Source organism: Phoxinus phoxinus, assembly GCF_949152265.1.
Source record: "Phoxinus phoxinus genome assembly, chromosome: 1".
Lineage (NCBI taxonomy): Eukaryota > Metazoa > Chordata > Actinopteri > Cypriniformes > Leuciscidae > Phoxinus > Phoxinus phoxinus.
In genome coordinates this window covers 14,371,822-14,390,217 of record NC_136876.1, presented here as the reverse complement: position 1 = coordinate 14,390,217, position 18,396 = coordinate 14,371,822, and the positions used below count along the sequence as shown (strand labels likewise).

The following is an 18,396-nucleotide window of genomic DNA, read 5'->3' as shown; positions in this document are numbered from 1 at the left end:
TCCAAAATGTTTTCGACTGTCTTGATGAGCAACCGTCTGGGCTTTCCTGGGGACACATTACATTTAAGGTAACGACAAACCTCTTGCAGATGGTCCTCATCTAACTGCCAGAGTCCAGCGCTCACTTGGTCGTGAAGGTGTTGGCTGTTCTCCATTACTAAATTCGTCTCTGTATGAAGAGGTAGTCTCCGTCACACTGTGCTACCTCTCCTGGCTGCTTGGCTCGCCAAAATATGTTACACATATAGAAAAGAGCAGGCGTCGATTCCGGTGCAACACATTTAATTAAAGAAAATGTTGGTATGCAAACCTGCAAGACAGATATAACATTCACAGTCAATCACAAGTGAAGCGTCTCAATTCTGTGTTAGCTATCTGCTCGTCTCTGCATTAACTGCTATTTTACACGTTCTGGAGCAGATCTCAGCGAGAGCTCCCCCTAGCGTTTTGGATAAGTTACGCCGCTGTATACACATAAATAAATTCCCTTCTTGCAGATCTCTTATTAAAGTAACCAAACAGGAGTCCAAGACAGACTTCAGGCACAAGCAGAGAAATTTAGTCTGAATAGATTACTCCAAACACGAAAATGTGAAATTAGAATACATTTCTATTCAATGACTTAACACTAGTGCCACACAGGGGGTCCGTTAAAAAGTGATAGAGGACACCTAGTAAAGTCGTTCTGGTGAAACTGCCTGTTTACCATTCGAAATTAATAAATAAATGCGCTGCCTACAACAGCTGTGAGTAACCATAGCAACAGGCAGTTGAAAAAAAATTCATTTTTGAACCTGAAGGGTTCTACAAGCTGAGCGGACTATAAATATCTCCGGTTGCTAAGTAAACCGTCAGGCAAGTTATTATTTGTAAAAACTAGATTTAGCCTAATTAAAATATAAACTAATGTTTTAAAAATGTTTTATTTGGCAAGTGACCATGGTATAAGTATGTGTGTAATCACATTTCCAAATGACACCCATCTTAAAGATAACAACATCAACCAATACGTTTTTCCAACAAAACCTTTAACGTTACAACTTTTCTTTTCTTTTCTTTTTTTTCTCACAACACAAAGTCTTCCAAGTGTTTGGGCTTTTGATCAGTCCTTTGGGACCTGCGGACCTCTGGGATTGAACTCAGGGTTTTGCTTTCAACACTCCGGCTGGTCCTGAGAGCCCAAACCCGCTGGCTCTGTCACAGTGTCTCCACAAACGGAGTCAGTCCCGCTACACACTGATGTGTCCAAGGAAACATCCCGACTCTGAACTCTCCACCGCCTGAGAGAGAATTTGATCCACGTGTCTACGCACTACTTTGCCAGCTCGAGCATGACCGGGTACGAGAGAGCGTCCCTCACCTTGGCAATGATCCCAGAAATCCACTTGGGTCCATAACTATCAAATCAGCTTCACCAACTTGAAAACTCCTAACTTGCCATTTGTTGTCATGAAACTGCTTTTGTTTTGTTCGTCTCGTAACTTCTGTTGCAAGTCTGGATGCAATGGATCAATGGATCAATGGATCAATGGATCAATGGATCAATGGATCAATGGATCAATGGATCAATGAATCAATGGATCAATGGATCAATGAATCAATGGATCAATGGATCAATGGATCAATGAATCAATGGATCAATGGATCAATGAATCAATGGATCAATGGATCAATGGATCAATGGATCAATGAATCAATGGATCAATGGATCAATGGATGCAAAGGATCAAGAGTGGAATGCAGTTTACGTCCCAACAGCATCTCTGCAGGACTTATTCCTGTGGTGGACTGTGTGTGATCCTGTAGCTGAACACACGGGCCACTTTGGTCAAATACAGCAAATATGAAGAATAAAACAGCAACATAAATGTGTTTGTGTTTGAATCTGATCCATTTCTCCATGAAATAAATGTGTAAAGGACACAGTCCGCTGAGGTTGAGTGAGTGTTTCACTTCTGTTTGTGTCTCTTCACAGACTGAGGAGGTTTTTGTACGACTGAACATATGAAATGTGTCACTGTGGTATTCGGACAAGGAACAAAACTCATTGTGACTGGTAAGTGATCTTTACACTGTATTTTAATTTTTTTAAAAAATCTTTTCACTGTATTAAATATAGCCTAAACTTCATTATAGATATATAAATTCATTATTGTAGTGAATAGTTAAATGTGTGAATTCAGTCAGAGAAAGTTTTATCAAGCGCCTAACTTTCATCTGTGCTTTTATCTGGTTGTGTTTTTTATTCAATTAATAATTAATATTATTATTATAGAACAGACTTATTCATGTTGTGATTTAAGGTCAAGCATCTACTTTGTGTTTAATTTGATGTATTTTAAAAAATCCTCATTTAACTAATTATGTTCAGTATCTGTGAAACAACACATGAGAAGTTGACCTGCGGTGTGTGACGTGCTGTTTTACATCTAAAACTGTTTTGCTGAATGTTTTTTTAAATAATTATTATACATGAAGCTTATGAACTATATTATTCAAATTGTACCTTTATGTCACGCTGTAGGACAGTTGAAAATGAGCTGTGAAGGCACAAAGATGATTAAAAATAGTAGAAAATATAGTATCAGCATCTAAAATACACACTGTGTGCCATATATAAATTCATGTACATTTCAACCCAAAATCTTGATGTAGAAAATAACAATCCAACAAACTACCCACACATATGCACTATTTTACTTTTGTGTTGCAAGTCAATAAAGACATTGAGATGCAGTTTTTAAACATAAATAATTATAATATAATTTATTAATTAAATATTTTGACATGTTGACATGGTGATGTGTGAAATTTTCAAAGTTGAAATGTAGTCAGAGTTCAATAAGTCATATGTGTGTCTGAGATGCAGATGTTTGTCCATGTTAATGGTGATTTGTGTTGATGCAGATGTTTGCATTTACATTTACATTTATTCATTTAGCTGACGCTTTTATCCAAAGCGACTTACAATTGCTATATTATGTCAGAGGTCGCACGCCTCTGGAGCAACCTGGGGTTAAGTGTCTTGCTCAGGGACACATTGGTGTCTCACAGTGGATTCGAACCCGGGTCTCTCACACCAAAGGCATGTGTCTTATCCATTGCGCCACCACCCCACCACCCCACCACCCCACCACCCCACCACCCCACCTCCCCACCTCCCCACCACCCCACCACCCCACCACCCCACCTCCCCACCTCCCCACCACCCCACCTCCCCACCTCCCCACCTTCCCACCTTGTCCATGTTAATGGTGATTTGTGTTGATGCAGATGTTTGTCCATGTTAATGGTGATTTGTGTTGATGCAGATGTTTGTCCATGTTAATGGTGATTTGTGTTGATGCAGATGTTTGTCCATGTTAATGGTGATTTGTGTTGATGCAGATGTTTGTCCATGTTAATGGTGATTTGTGTTGATGCAGATGTTTGTCCATGTTAATGGTGATTTGTGTTGATGCAGATGTTTGTCCATGTTAATGGTGATTTGTGTTGATGCAGATGTTTGTCCATGTTAATGGTGATTTGTGTTGATGCAGATGCAGATGTTTCTCCTCCTGTGCTGAACATCCTCCGCTCAACCAGAGAAGATCTGACCAGCTCCAGTAAAGTCACTCTGGTGTGTCTGATCAATCACATGTCTGTGGGTTTTGCTGATGTGCGCTGGCTTGTGAACGGGAACTCGGTTACTACAGGCGTCTTCACCGGCTCTGCTGAACAGCAGCCTGACCAGAAATTCAAGATGAGCAGTTATTTAACCATCGAGAGCTCAGAGTGGGACAAAGACCAAGATCTGACATGTGAAGCGATTATCGCCTCAAAGATCACCAGCACAAGCATCAAGAAATCTGAATGCAGCGACTAAACTCAGAGAATCTGATGTTGTTTGAGTGATTATGATAGCGAGGAATAATATCTTCTGTCATAGAGTAATAGAAATCATGAATATAGAATATATTAAAAATAGTTCAAGAATGTAACTTAGTGCCTGAACTGTGTCATTTTCTGCAGACAATATTTTGGCTTTAATGATGATGTAAGATGATTTACAACCTGTTTAATAAACCGCATGTTGAACAAACAGTTTTCTTATTGATTTTGCAGAGAAATGAAGCAACCATTCAAAATGTTTAAACTTCTTAAATGTTTTAAAGTCAGTATTCACTATACGATCAATGGAAGAATGAATAATAAAAGTAGGATCATTGTGTAAATACTAAAATAAACCATATATGAAACCTCAGATCTTCAGTGGAAAGAGCAAATTAAACTAGTGTTAGCCTACTGCTAGTAAATATAATTTGTTTAGAGCACAGCAGAGATGAAAGTCGTCTGAATATAGAGACGATCACATGACTGATAATAGTCAAGTCAAGTCAAGTCATCTTTATTTATATAGCGCTTTTTACAATACAGATTGTATCAAAGCAGCTTCACAGTGATAACATGAAAATAATACAAAAAACAATTTCATCATCGTCCACCTTTAAGGCAGATCTATAATATTGTTGAATATTAAATGTCCCCAACTAAGCAAGCCATAAGGTAAGGCAACAGCGGCAAGGAACCAAAACTCCATCAGGTGACAGAATGGAGAAAAAAACCTTGGGAGAACCCAGGCTCAGTCGGGGGCCAGTTCTCCTCTGGCCAATGAGTGAACAGTGTATAAAGTTCAGAATGAATCAGAGTATTTGTCCAGTTCCGGTTGGTTGAAGTCGGAGTGGAGAGGAGGAGAGACTGGTTGCCACTTCAGGTCAGCGGCGTCGTCGTGTCCTGGCGCTGGTCCTTCATCAGATCTGGATACGGCCTGGTTCCGGTGGACAGCGGTAAACCTCGGGATAGACAGAGAGACTAATATTAGCGTAGACGCCATCCTTCTTATGATGTACCAAGTACATCAGGATTACGGGAAGTGTTCCCGGTCCCGGCTGTTCTAAACTATGCAGCCTAATTATAGAAGTCTATAATGTGTTATGTGTATGCTAGGCCGAAGAGATGTGTTTTTAGTCTAGATTTGAACTGACAGAGTGTGTCTGCTTCCCGGACAATGGTAGGAAGACTGTTCCAAAGTTTTGGTGCTAAGTAGGAAAAGGATCTACCGCCAGCAGTCGATTTTGATATTCTAGGTATTATTAACTGGCCGGAATTTTGAGATCGCAGTAGACGTGAAGGACTATAATGCGTTAAGAGCTCGCTCAAGTACTGCGGAGCTAAACCATTTAGTGCTTTGTAAGTGATCAGCAATATTTTAAAATTTATACGATGTTTAATAGGCAGCCAATGCAGTGTTGACAGAACGGGGCTAATATGGTCATACTTCCTGGTTCTAGTAAGAACTCGAGCTGCTGCGTTTTGAACTAGCTGTAGTTTGTTTATTAAGCGTGCAGGGCAACCACCCAGTAGAGCATTACAATAATCTAGCCTTGAGGTCATAAACGCATGAACTAATTGTTCTGCATTATTAATTGAGAGCATATGACGTAATTTAGATATATTTTTAAGATGGAAGAAAGCGGTTTTATAGATACTAGACACATGACTTTCAAATGAAAGATTGGTATCAAAGAGCACACCCAGGTTCCTAACCGACGACGAAGACTTAACAGAGCAGCCATCAAGTGTTAGACAGTATTCTATGTTATTACGTGTGGAAGTTTTTTGTCCAATAATTAGAATCTCTGTTTTTTCTGAATTTAGTAGTAGGAAATTACTAGTCATCCAATTTTTTATATCAGCTATGCATTCCGTTAATTTTGTGAATTGGTAGGTTTCGTTAGGTTTTGAAGAAATATAGAGCTGAGTATCGTCGGCATAACAGTCAAAGCTAATTCCATGTTTCCTAATGATATCTCCTAATGGTAGCATATACAGAGTGAACAGCAGCGGTCCTAGTACTGAGCCTTGTGGTACGCCATACTGAACTTGTGATTGATAAGACATCTCTTCATTTACTGCTACAAACTGATAACGGTCAGATAAGTATGATTTAAACCATGCTAGTGCAATTCCACTAATGCCAACATAATGTTCAAGCCTATTTAAAAGGATGTTGTGGTCAATGGTGTCAAATGCAGCACTAAGATCAAGTAATACTAATAGAGAGATACAACCACGATCGGATGATAAGAGCAAATCATTTGTGACTCTAACGAGAGCTGTTTCGGTACTATGGTACGGTCTAAATCCGGACTGAAAATCCTCGCAGATATCATTTCTTTCAAGAAAGGAACACAGTTGTGAGGATACTGCTTTTTCTAATATCTTTAATATTAGAATAAAGAGTGACTCAATGACAATGGCCTGCATTCATGTGATCCGACATCATGTGAATATGGATTTTAAAGTGATCTTCTAGCAGATGCAGTGAGCTGTGGAGATTTTCTTCAGGACAGGAAGTTGATTCTGACACAGGAAACACCTGCTGTTATAATCAGCTCTATGTAAATCATCGGTTTCTCTGTGCTCATTTTATCTGTTCATTCAACCAGCCAAGAGCATCAACAGCAAATGATCAGGCAATCTTCATCTGTACATGAACAATAATAGAGAAGCAATAAAATGAATTTAAATTAGTGGCAAAATGGGATAATTTTTTTTCCCACATACACACCAAAGCAAAATTCAGTGCTTCAAAAATATAGTATTTAGTGAAATTTGTGACTGTTTTTGGCTCTCACTGTTTCTAAGTTTCATATTTTGATTATTTCAGAACATCAGATGCTTTTTTGTAAAACAAACTTGCATTAATTATTTTAATAAGAAAATACTACTGTTATTCACCAATGCATTTCGGCACACATGCCTTCATGAGGGCTAATAGCTTGCACGTACACAAAGACTCATTTAAATACAAGAAACAAAAATAATCACATTTTCAAATAACCAATAAGAAAGTCAGAAGGCATACACCAATGGGCTTTATGCACAGCTGCACTACTTCCTGAACTTCAGGCAGCTACTTTGTTTCCTGTCTTCCATTATTGGACAAGCTGATTAATCCAGGTGTGTGTGACCAATAACAATAATCAGACACACCTGGATTAATCAGCTTGTCCAATAATGGCAGACAGGAAACAAAGGAGCTGCCTGAAGTTCAGGAAGTAGTGCCGCTGTGCATAAAGCCCATTACATAACATATCAGGTAAGCAGGCCAATACCCAGCAAACACATTTACGTTGTGGCAACGTCTCTGGCACGTTGTATTTCTGCTATGGCAACGTCGCTGTCTACGTGCTCGCAATATTGTAACAGCATAGAATTGTAAGACGTGTCAGGGCTGTAGCAACGTTGTTACGCTACATTCAGCAACTGAGAGACGACGTTCTGACAATTTTTTTATATGCTGCTAGATATGCATTTAGAATATAGATATCCCCCATTTAGCATTTTGTTAGATAATTATATACTTTTTTATTGTTTATTGTTTATCATTATTATTTAATGGGGCTATCAGTATATTAGCCTAATTATAATCAACACCTGCAAGTGAACACTTTGAAGAGTAAAAATGACAGAATGTTTCGTTAATTCAACTTTATTAAAACTGTATATGGTAATCAAATTGCACTTCCATAAGTCATACATTTGTGAAGAAAACAAAAAGAACACAAAAAGAAATAAACGAATAGGGCCAGATGGGATTCCAATAGAATTCTACAAAATATTTAAAAGACAGCTTATAAGACCATTACTTGACATGTATGAGGAATCATTTATTACTGGAAGGCTCCCAGATTCATTAAGACTATAATAATATTCATTATTGGCTATAATAACTATAATATTAAAACCATATAAACCCCCAACTGAATGCTCATCGTACAGACCAATTAGTTTAATGGGATATGATACAAAAATACTTTGTAAAGCACTTGCTAGAAAATTAGACAAATACCTTCCCCAATTAATTATTGACGATCAACAAGGCTTTGTACAAAAAAGACAAGGTTATCATAATATCAGAAGAGTCTTGAATGTACTACATTAGAGACACAATGAAAAAGACACCGCAATGTTATCAGTAGATGCATGCCAAGCATTCGACAGAATAGACTATCTCTTTGATGTTCTTCCAAGATTTGGATTAGGTGAAACTTTTCTGAAGTGGACTCGGCTGTTATATACGGACCCAGCTGTTGAGATACTAACTAATAACACCATCTCAAGATCATTCAATCTACAGCGATCCACCCGTCAGGGGTGTCCTCTGTCCCCACTGTTGTTCGTGTTGGCAATCGAACCCCTAGCTATGGCAGTGAGAGAACATACAGGAACATGGGCGTGGTAGTGGGGGGGAAAGTGGACCTGACTACCCAGGGCCCCGTCTAGGGAGAGGGCCCTTTGAAATCGCATCAATTTTTTTTTTTTTTGTAACTTAATTCGAATTAATTGGGCCCTCCAATTGATGTCATTATTCATTTCAAAATATATTGATAACACCAACTGAGAGAATTAACTCAGTGCCAGACACCCTGGAACCGCCCCCCCCCCTTCCAAATGGTTTAGTCCACTCATACCCCTTTTCCACCAGCAAGAACCAGGTGCTGGTTCAGAGCTAGAGCTAGAGCCAGTTCGGAGTTGGTTCTACTGACGGGTCTTCTTAGAACCAGTTTGCCTTTACACATGCGAGAGCCACAACAGAGCCAGATCTTACGTCACTGTGTATACATCTCATGTTGCCCAGCAACGCTAGCGCGGCAGCGCCAAACAAAAACACACCAGGCTTGTTCGAAATGGTTCGGCTTCTCGCAGACCGATCGCCGCGTGACATCAAAGCACTGCGAAAGCGATCCAAAAGCTCAAGGAGTCGTATGCTCTCCAAACACTCCCGGAGCTCTGATCGGTCTGCGCCGCTCCGATGCATCTCGAACAAGCCTTACATCAACAATGGCGATATTACGTTACTATTCATGCTCATGGCTTTGCGAACCTACACCGGCATCCAAACACGGCGAATCAAACGTGTTCGTGCAGCTCGCCGTAACTTGCATAGACAGAGATTACAATCGAGCAGCTATTAGCTCGATTAGCAGCTATTTAAAAAATGGCGGTCACAAGTTTCTTTTCGTCTTGTTGGTCACGGTAACCCCACCCCCAGCCCCTGACGCAAGCGGTTCTTACTTCTAGCCCAGCAATGTTTTGGTGCTACTTAAGAACCACTTTTACTGGTTCGGAGCTGGTGCTTTGTTTTTGTTTTTCAAAACACAAAGAACCGATTTGAAACTAGGCTCTGGCTCCGAAAAGGGGCCTTGGTGGAAAAGAGGTATCATAGACGGCAGCCGGCGGCAAAAAAGTAACGCAGTGAGTCTAGAGTCTGGGAGCCTGATCATGCTGCGCAAAAAGCCCAAATCGGGCTTTCAAAAAAAGAAAGACAGGAAGGAAAAAGAAAGGAGGCAGAATTAGGGGAACCAGCTGATGACTGCTTTCTTTCCAAAAGGTGAACTGAGTTTGCTTGTTATGCACCTACATCCAATTAAAGTTAACGTAGTCAACTCCAGACAGCTGCTGCTAATGTATGTATGCTAATGTTAAATCTTTAGCTTAGTTTGTCAACCAGGCTGCTTGTTGCTGTAAGTAAATTATGGGCCAGGCCAGCTAACGTCAGGTTGCCAACATTAACCAGTTTCAGAAACAACCAGTGGTTCTGACACACCAGCAGTAGCAGCAGGAGATGAGGCTGAGACTGAGAGCAGAAATGAGGAAAGACAAGGTGAGATCATTGCTCAAAGGGCGAGCTCCCCCTTGCGTCCTAATTGTGAGTTGTTTACCTTAAATAAGTAAGCCTTTTGATTCAATGTGTGTGCTATTGCCTAGTGCTTTTGGACTGGTGGAAATAGTGGCAGCACAGTGTAAAGTTACTAGCCCTACTATTGCTTATAATGTATGATATATTCTCAAACTCCTTAATAAATTATCTGCCTATATTTCTGCACATGTAGAAGTGCCTACCAATATCACTGTGTTCGGTCATATTGATTTGAGCAATAAAGCAAATTATAATTTTTGTTTGGTGAAAAGCCCTAGCATTGCAGCACAGTGCTGTGCATAAAAGCTACAGTCAATGCTCAATAAATTCATGATGTTATCAAAGGCAACACTCTTAGAAGAAAAGGGTTCATTGGGGTTCTATATAGAACCATAGGGTTCTTTACTCAACTCCAAAGAACCTTTTATGCTAAAAAGGTTCTATAATGACAAGAAAGAACCCTTTCTTGGGTTCTGTATAGAACCTTTTAGGGGTTCCAAATACGAAGCGCCTATAGAACCTTTTAAGGTTCTATATAGAACCTTTTCTTCTAAGAGTGAATGAACAGGGTTCCAAAATTCTGGGAATTTTCAAAGTTGGAAGTTGGGAGTTAACAGGAATATAAGGGAATTAATGGGAATTTACAAAACTGAAAGGTTATTCCTTTAACAGGGAACTTAAATATAGTTTAAGTAGAGGAAAATATATTGTAGCATAATCTTGGCTAAAACAAGCAGATTTAATGCAGCACAATTAAATATCTCTGCGATTAAATCACATGCACACAGCAGGGCTACTGAGGCCACGCCCCCTACATGCACTGTGCATTCCTCCATCACATGCACTGATGATTTCTTCAACCCTGGAGTACTGAGAGTGAGGACACACTTGAGCTTGCAAACTACATAAAGTGAAATGATGAGTAATATGTTACTCAACATTCATGTTTTTGTTATTCCGTGGAAGAATTAATGGTTCAGTACAAGAGTTAAAGTTTTAAAGTTCTACTCTAAAATAAATCTGATAAAAGATCATGTTGTTTACATTGTTTTACTATTTTTTTATTATTTTTATTTTTTTTGATATTTATGTTTGGATATGATAGTTTGTTGAAATTATCACCAAATTCCAGTTAATTTCTATTAATTTCCTTTACTTCCCATCATTTTTGTGGAAATTTTTCAAATTTGAATATTTCCAAAATTCCCCAGCTTAATTTCCCATGGAAAGTTTCTGGAAATTTTACCGGAAATGTTCCTACCCTTTGCAACCCTACCAATTAATAGTTATGTTATCTTTGTACTTGTTTGTAATGGTAGTTTATATTCAAATAATAAATAAAAATATTCATTCAAAATTGAATTTTCATTTTGCTAACCCGCATCGTACACATGTGTAGGGGGCCCACTGACATTGAGAGTATACAGGGCCCAGAGTTTGGTGCTACGCCCCTGAGTCTGTCTGCTATGCATGTCATATTCGGCAGGACACTTCGTTAACCATATTTCAGAGACAATAGAAGAAAGCATAATGATGCACTACTGTGTGTCAAAAAACACTCTTAAATTCAATAATTGGATTTAATATATACATTTTAACTAAAATACATTTTCATTTAATTGCAATTCACATTTAAGTGTGAGAAAACATTATTCCGTTCACAATGTAATCTACAAGTATATTATTTCTTTAATAAGAACTCTTTTTAAAAGTACAGCATGCTAAAGTGTGCTTCTTTTTCACAAAGGTTTGCATATTTATCATTATGTTATTATCATCTTGGGGAAAAAAGGCAATTTTATTCCAGTTTTCATTAAATGTCTTAAAGGGGTGGACCTGGAAACCTGGAAACAACCGGATGGTTTTTATTTTAATGGCGTCCTGGATTGTGTTGAAGGATAATATCAAAAAACTATATTAACATTATAAGTGAAGTTAGTGAACCTCAAGGAACATATTAAAATATCATATCATGACCCCTTTAACTATTAGGTGAACCTGAGCTTCCTTTACATGTGTTTTATTCTTAGATCGACAGAATTTAGATATTTAGATTTAGATACTTTTATAGCTGGATGTAAATTGTGTTTTCTCTTTTTTTTTTTCATATGAAAAATGAAATGGATGAAATGATTGGCTGAACTCCAGTGATCGTCACTCTTTCAGAGTTTCTCTTCCTCATATATGAGTCTCTCAGTCTCTCTTATTCTCTTCATCTCTCCACTAAACTCAAACTCTTCACAGGGAAGATGCTGATCATTTTCTACTTCACTCTCCTCACTCTTCTGTCATGTAAGTTATTTTACTACAAACATGTTGTTCTCTCAGGGGTGTCAAAGTTGATGAAATTAATTGTATTGTTTATAATTTTTCAGGTGTCAGATCTGCGAAAGTGGTCACACAGAAACCCTCTGTGCTGACAGAACAAAAAGGCAAATCTGTGACTCTGGATTGTAAAATTGAAAAGGACCAGAGTTATCATGTCGGCTGGTATAAACAGAGTCCAAATGCAGCTTCTCAGTTTGTGTTGAGATACTATCATTCACACAGCTCTCCTGACCTATATGGTGATGGTTTTACATCCAGCCGCTTCACATCTAGAGCTCAGTCAAATATTGACTATAGTCTGATCATCAGTAATGTGGATGTTGGTGATTCTGCAGTGTATTACTGTGGCACATGGGACAGCTCTGCTAAAGAATACGTATCACAGTGATTCACAGCATGACAAAAACCTCCTCACTGCTCACATTCACTTCTGCTTTTACACACATCTCACTTGTTCTTGAAATCAATGTACAATATGGCCGGTTTTTACAGTTTACGGTTCATTATATTTAAATAATTTAAATAAAGTGTAACTCTAGAGATGGACTGGTCACTAGTGACATGCTGGAAATGTATATATTTATTTTTATTTCATATTCGTTTATTTAACAGTGAGGAAAATTGACAAAATTTGAACAGTAAAATTAACATTTTGATGGATGTATATTTACTTTGGATATCTGTTTTCTATATTATATATTAAGCAAATATACAGCATATCTGAAAAAAGAAAACGTGCACTAGTGACAGATGAAGTATCAGTGAACTGTGACTGTGCTTCCCTAACACACTTTTTCATATAGTTTAATTTAATTTATAGTTTATTATTATAGACTTTAAAAGAAGCCTAATACTGTAATACACAGTCACAGTGACTCATTAAAAAATATATATTAACATGTATTAGAAATATATTACAGTATTTCACAATTGCTAAAACACATTTCTTGAAACCTTCACCCATATTCTCAAAACTTTAAACACAAAACCCAGTCTTTAAACTACATTCACAAAACCCCTGACTCTTCTGGCAAAATCAACACTTGCCCCAAAACCATTTGATCTGTGCTCAAAATCAAACAATGCTTTCAAAACATAAACACAGCCAGTCAATATATAAACACTCATCAGCATTCATTAGACACTACATCAAAAAATTGACAACACAGCGTCCAGGGCATGTAGTTACAGATATTTTTTTGTTTTATCGCATATAGAAAATTATTTTGCCATAAATAAAAGTAAATAATTCACAACTCAGTACAGCAAATATATTGCATACTGTAAGTACTGCAAGTAATACAGTATTGAATTTCTGTATTTTTCATATTTTCAACAAAGACAACTCTAAATGAAAAGCGTATTACACAAAATATTGTGCAATTGCAAAATCAAAGTCAATGAGAGACTCATTCTGCCTCAGCATCCCGTCTTCAGGCTGGGTCCGGCCAGAGGACTTCGTCCACATCACATGCAATGTTGTCCCTTCCTAGGCAACGTGGGAAGAACCCTCTTGTGTGCCGGATCCAGCCTTGACAACACTCCACACCTATGTCATCACAGGCCTAATCCATTGCCTGTAAAAGATTTACCATTGTATATGGGTTACGGTCATAGACCTTCCATCGCCACGCAGAGAAAAACTCTTTTCGGGTTGTACTCTTTGTCCTGCTTCCCTCATTGTCATTCCATGAACAAGAACATGGTCTATCACAGTTGCCCGAATTTGATCTGAAATTACTATTCTTGGTCTTGCTCTTCGTTGTCCTTGTACTCTTCCTCCTCGTCCACCACCTCTTACTCGAACTCTTTCTCCTCTTCCTCATCTTCCTCCTCATCCTCCTCTTCCTCCTCTTCCTCCTCTTCCTCCTCTTCCTCCTCATCCTCCTCTTCCTCCTCTTCCTCCTCTGCCTCTCACATTGTTTCCATCCATTGTGATATCAACACTCAACGTACCTGGTCCACCTGTACTGGCTTATATTCTAGACAACTGATTTGATCACATCATTAGAAATAAGTGTGAACAATTTTGAGTTGTTGTGTGTAAACGAAGACAGCTGTGTTGTAGTTGTGTTTAACTTTTGCCACATGTATTTACCATTTTGCAACACAGTGTTTTAGTGAGTAAGAATGTGTTTAGAGTTTTGCAAAAAGAGTGGATGACATTTGCAAACAGTGTCTTAACTACCTGAACTTGTTTAAGGTTTTGCCTACAAAGTGACTGATTCGACAAATGGGGTTAGGCCACTGAGCATTGGGTTCAGAGAATGGATTTTAGTGTTTTAGCAATTCAAAAATACTGTAACTATTATATACACCACTGATTAACATATATTTCAAAGAAAAAAATATGATTAATTTTTTTAATTGTTGTATTACAGTTTTTCTCAGTCGATTGGACACATTTCTCTAAACTCAGTTCACTGCTCTCAGAACAATAAACACTGCCATCTAAACACACTCTTATCTCACAGCCAAACAGTTCATGAAGCTCTGTGTTTAAAAAGTAAATACTATCATCAAAACTACAGGTGTGTTCTCTGTTGATTTCATAACATATTCAGCTCTAGACACACAAATATACTAATGAAAATTAATTTTATGATAAAGTTCTTAAATGAGGAATTTTGTTTTCCCCTATACCCCATAAATGATACACAATACACAAATATGCAACACATGTTTGCTGTTGTACAGTTCTGCGATCTCTCAACTTTATTGATCACATCTCTGATTTACATCTGGCCAGAGAATTTTACAGAAATTGTCCTCTCTGAGTCTTTCTCAAAATTACAAATGTACTGTTCAGGTGTGTCAGTGGGCTCAGAATTCACTAAGAAAAGTATCTCAAACTCACAGTGTTATTGAAATGTTGTCTTTTTTTCTTTATTTCTTTTCATATTATTTGAACTGTGTGACTCCATATCTGACATTTAATATGACTATACTTTAATTTTTGGTTTTGGTTCTGCAAATAAAGATATTTGGCAATGCATTTGTTTGCATTTTCTCAGACATGCATGACTCTCTCTCAGGATACACCTGCACAATATGTGCCTCATAATTTCAGCTTTATGTAAATCATGATGTTCCTCTGAGCTCTTTCAGAACTGAAACACACAAACTTAGTCTAAGAAGTCACCAGCTGCACAGATCACAGAGAAATATACTTCATATACACAAAACCACATAGTAATTAACTTGATTGTTACATAAGGTAAAATAATCTGTTAATAAATGTGCCTTAATTTTGTTATATAATTCATTGATTGTTCCACACCTGACCTATTGCATTGAAGCATGGGGAAGTGCAAACAAGACTTATATAGAACCTGTTTTTAAATTCGCGTTGTAAATGGAAGTGAATATAGGGCCCACACAAATCCAATATTTAGACAGTTAAAAACGTTAAAATTCAATGACTTATTAGAATATAGCCTTCTAAAAATAATGTATAAAGCTCATCTGAAAACATTACCGGATAAATTGCAAAAAAGATTCATCAAGAGAGTTAGTAAATTCAATTTAAGAGGAACTGAAGTCTTTCAGAAACCCGAGTTTAGAACAAAATTAAAGGAAAGATGTGTCTCAATACAAGGTGTCAGTGTCACAGTGTCTGGTTTATGTTCCTTGGGTCACCACTAGATGTCCTCCTTCCTCACGGTGTCCATCACACTAGTGAACTACATTTCCCACGATCCTTGTCTTCTCATTGCACTCGGCTGTTTCCTAATCACTGATCATTGCACTCAGCCATTTCCCCATTATCATTGTCTATTCCCTGTGTATATATACCCTGTCTGTTTTAGTATGTGTCACGGAGTCCTTATCTATTATCACGCCACTTCGGAGTCCTGGTTTCTTGTCTGTTCTTGTTTTATGTTTGGATTGATCTTATGGTTTTGACCCCTGCCTGGACTGTTTGTGAGTACGGATTTCCCCATTAAAACTCTTTACTGCAATTGGATCTTTGTGTTTCCTGCGTATGGATCGTGACAGAAGGACTCCGTCAAGCCTAGATCCAGCAGTATGAGTTCCAGCTTCTCTTCCCCAGCCATCGAGCGGGAGAGGAGGGATTGTTTTAAGGGGACCCGTCTGGTTATTTTTCGTGGGATCCGGGGAGGTCACAGAGGAGGAGGAGGTGGTCGAGAACAAGGCCAACACCACCCTCCACCTTGGCCCCCCTTCGGCCCTGGGTTGGTGAGATCCAGCCCAGAGTTCCACCCTCCGCTGATTTCGCCCAGCCCAGAGCTCTGTTCGCCGTGGTGCCCGTCCAGTCCGGAACCGGCACATTTTCGTCAGAAACGGCGGAGGAGGAAGACCTTCAGCCTCCCCAAGGACCCGGAGGCCGTCCCCTCCGAGCAGCCCGCTGTCGTCCCGGAGGCCGTCCCCTCCGAGCAGCCCGCTGTCGTCCCGGAGGCCGTCCCCTCCGAGCAGCCCGCTGTCGTCCCGGAGGCCGTCCCCTCCGAGCAGCCCGCTGTCGTCCCTGAGATTGTCTCGGAGCCGCCCACCATCAGTCCTGCCACGGCCAAGAGAGCGGTCTTCCTCTTCTATGCGGTGGCGGTACTGCATGCGTGGAGGAGGCACAGCACGTCTGCCGTTCCAGAGACTGTCCACGTCACGTCGGCCGTTCCAGAGACTGTCCACGTCACGTCGGCCGTTCCAGAGACTGTCCACGTCACGTCTGCCGATGCAGAGACGGTTCCTGTGCCAGACGCTGTTCCCGTAAGTCCTGCCATGGCCAAGAGGGCTGTTTTCCTTTTCTATACATTGGCAGTACTGCATGCATGGAGGGGACACACGTCTGCCGAGCCTGGATTTCACGTCACGTCTGCCGAGCCTGAGCTTTACGTCAAGCCAGTTCCCGAGCCGGTGTCTGTTGCTGTTCCTGAGCCGGTGGCGTCTGTTGCAGTTCCTGAGCCGGTGGTGTCTGTTGCAGTTCCTGAGCCGGTGGTGTCTGTTGCAGTTCCTGAGCCGGTGGTGTCTGTTGCAGTTCCTGAGCCGGTGGTGTCTGTTGCAGTTCCTGAGCCGGTGGTGTCTGTTGCAGTTCCTGAGCCGGTGGTGTCTGTTGCAGTTCCTGAGCCGGTGGTGTCTGTTGCAGTTCCTGAGCCGGTGGTGTCTGTTGCAGTTCCTGAGCCGGTGGTGTCTGTTGCAGTTCCTGAGCCGGTGGTGTCTGTTGCAGTTCCTGAGCCGGTGGTGTCTGTTGCAGTTCCTGAGCCGGTGGTGTCTGTTGCAGTTCCTGAGCCGGTGGTGTCTGTTGCAGTTCCTGAGCCAGGGTCTGTCTCTGTTCCGCCTTGGTCTTCACCGCCATGGCCGCCCGAGTGGTCGGCTTCACCCTGGTCGTCTCCGCCATGGCCGCCCGAGTGGTCGTCTTCACCCTGGTCGTCTCCGCCGTGGCCACCCGAGGGGTCTTCACCCTGGTCGTCTCCGCCGTGGCCACCCGAGGGGTCTTCACCCTGGTCGTCTCCGCCGTGGCCACCCGAGGGGTCTTCACCCTGGTCGTCTCCGCCGTGGCCACCCGAGGGGTCGTCTCCGCCGTGGCCGCCCGAGGGGTCGTCTCCGCCGTGGCCGCCCGAGGGGTCTTCACCGCCGTGGCCGCCCGAGGGGTCCTCTCCGTCCTGTCCGCCAGATGGACTGTCGTCTCCGCCCTGGCCGCCCGATGGACTGTCTGCTTCGCCACGGCCGCCGATTAAGTTGTCATCCCCTGTTCCTGTTCCCCTTCATGGTCCTGGCCCTCCATCCCTCCCCCTGATCCTCCACCATTCCACCTCCCGCCTGGACTTTTGTTTTGTTTGTTTTTTGTGGGTCTTGGAGCGTCTGGTAGCCGCTCCGTAGAGGGGGGGTTATGTCACAGTGTCTGGTTTATGTTCCTTGGGTCACCACTAGATGTCCTCCTTCCTCACGGTGTCCATCACACTATTGAACTACATTTCCCACGATCCTTGTCTTCTCATTGCACTCGGCTGTTTCCTAATCACTGATCATTGCACTCAGCCATTTCCCCATTATCATTGTCTATTCCCTGTGTATATATACCCTGTCTGTTTTAGTATGTGTCACGGAGTCCTTATCTATTATCACGCCACTTCGGAGTCCTGGTTTCTTGTCTGTTCTTGTTTTATGTTTGGATTGATCTTATGGTTTTGACCCCTGCCTGGACTGTTTGTGAGTACGGATTTCCCCATTAAAACTCTTTACTGCAATTGGATCTTTGTGTTTCCTGCGTATGGATTGTGACAGTCAGTCTGTGGAACAATCTAAATAGTGAAATTAAAACTTCAATGTCGTTTTTTTGTTTTTAAGAAGAGTGTAAAAGCATTACT

At 40.6% G+C, this 18,396-nt stretch overlaps 1 gene segment (V, D, J or C); it reads left to right on the top strand.

Annotated features, from left to right (window-relative positions):
- Nucleotides 1-1,758: 1,758 nt before the first annotated feature.
- LOC306994411 (Ig lambda chain C region-like) lies at nt 1,759-4,150 on the top strand. The segment is given in 2 exons: nt 1,759-2,056; nt 3,540-4,150.
- Nucleotides 4,151-18,396: the final 14,246 nt, after the last annotated feature.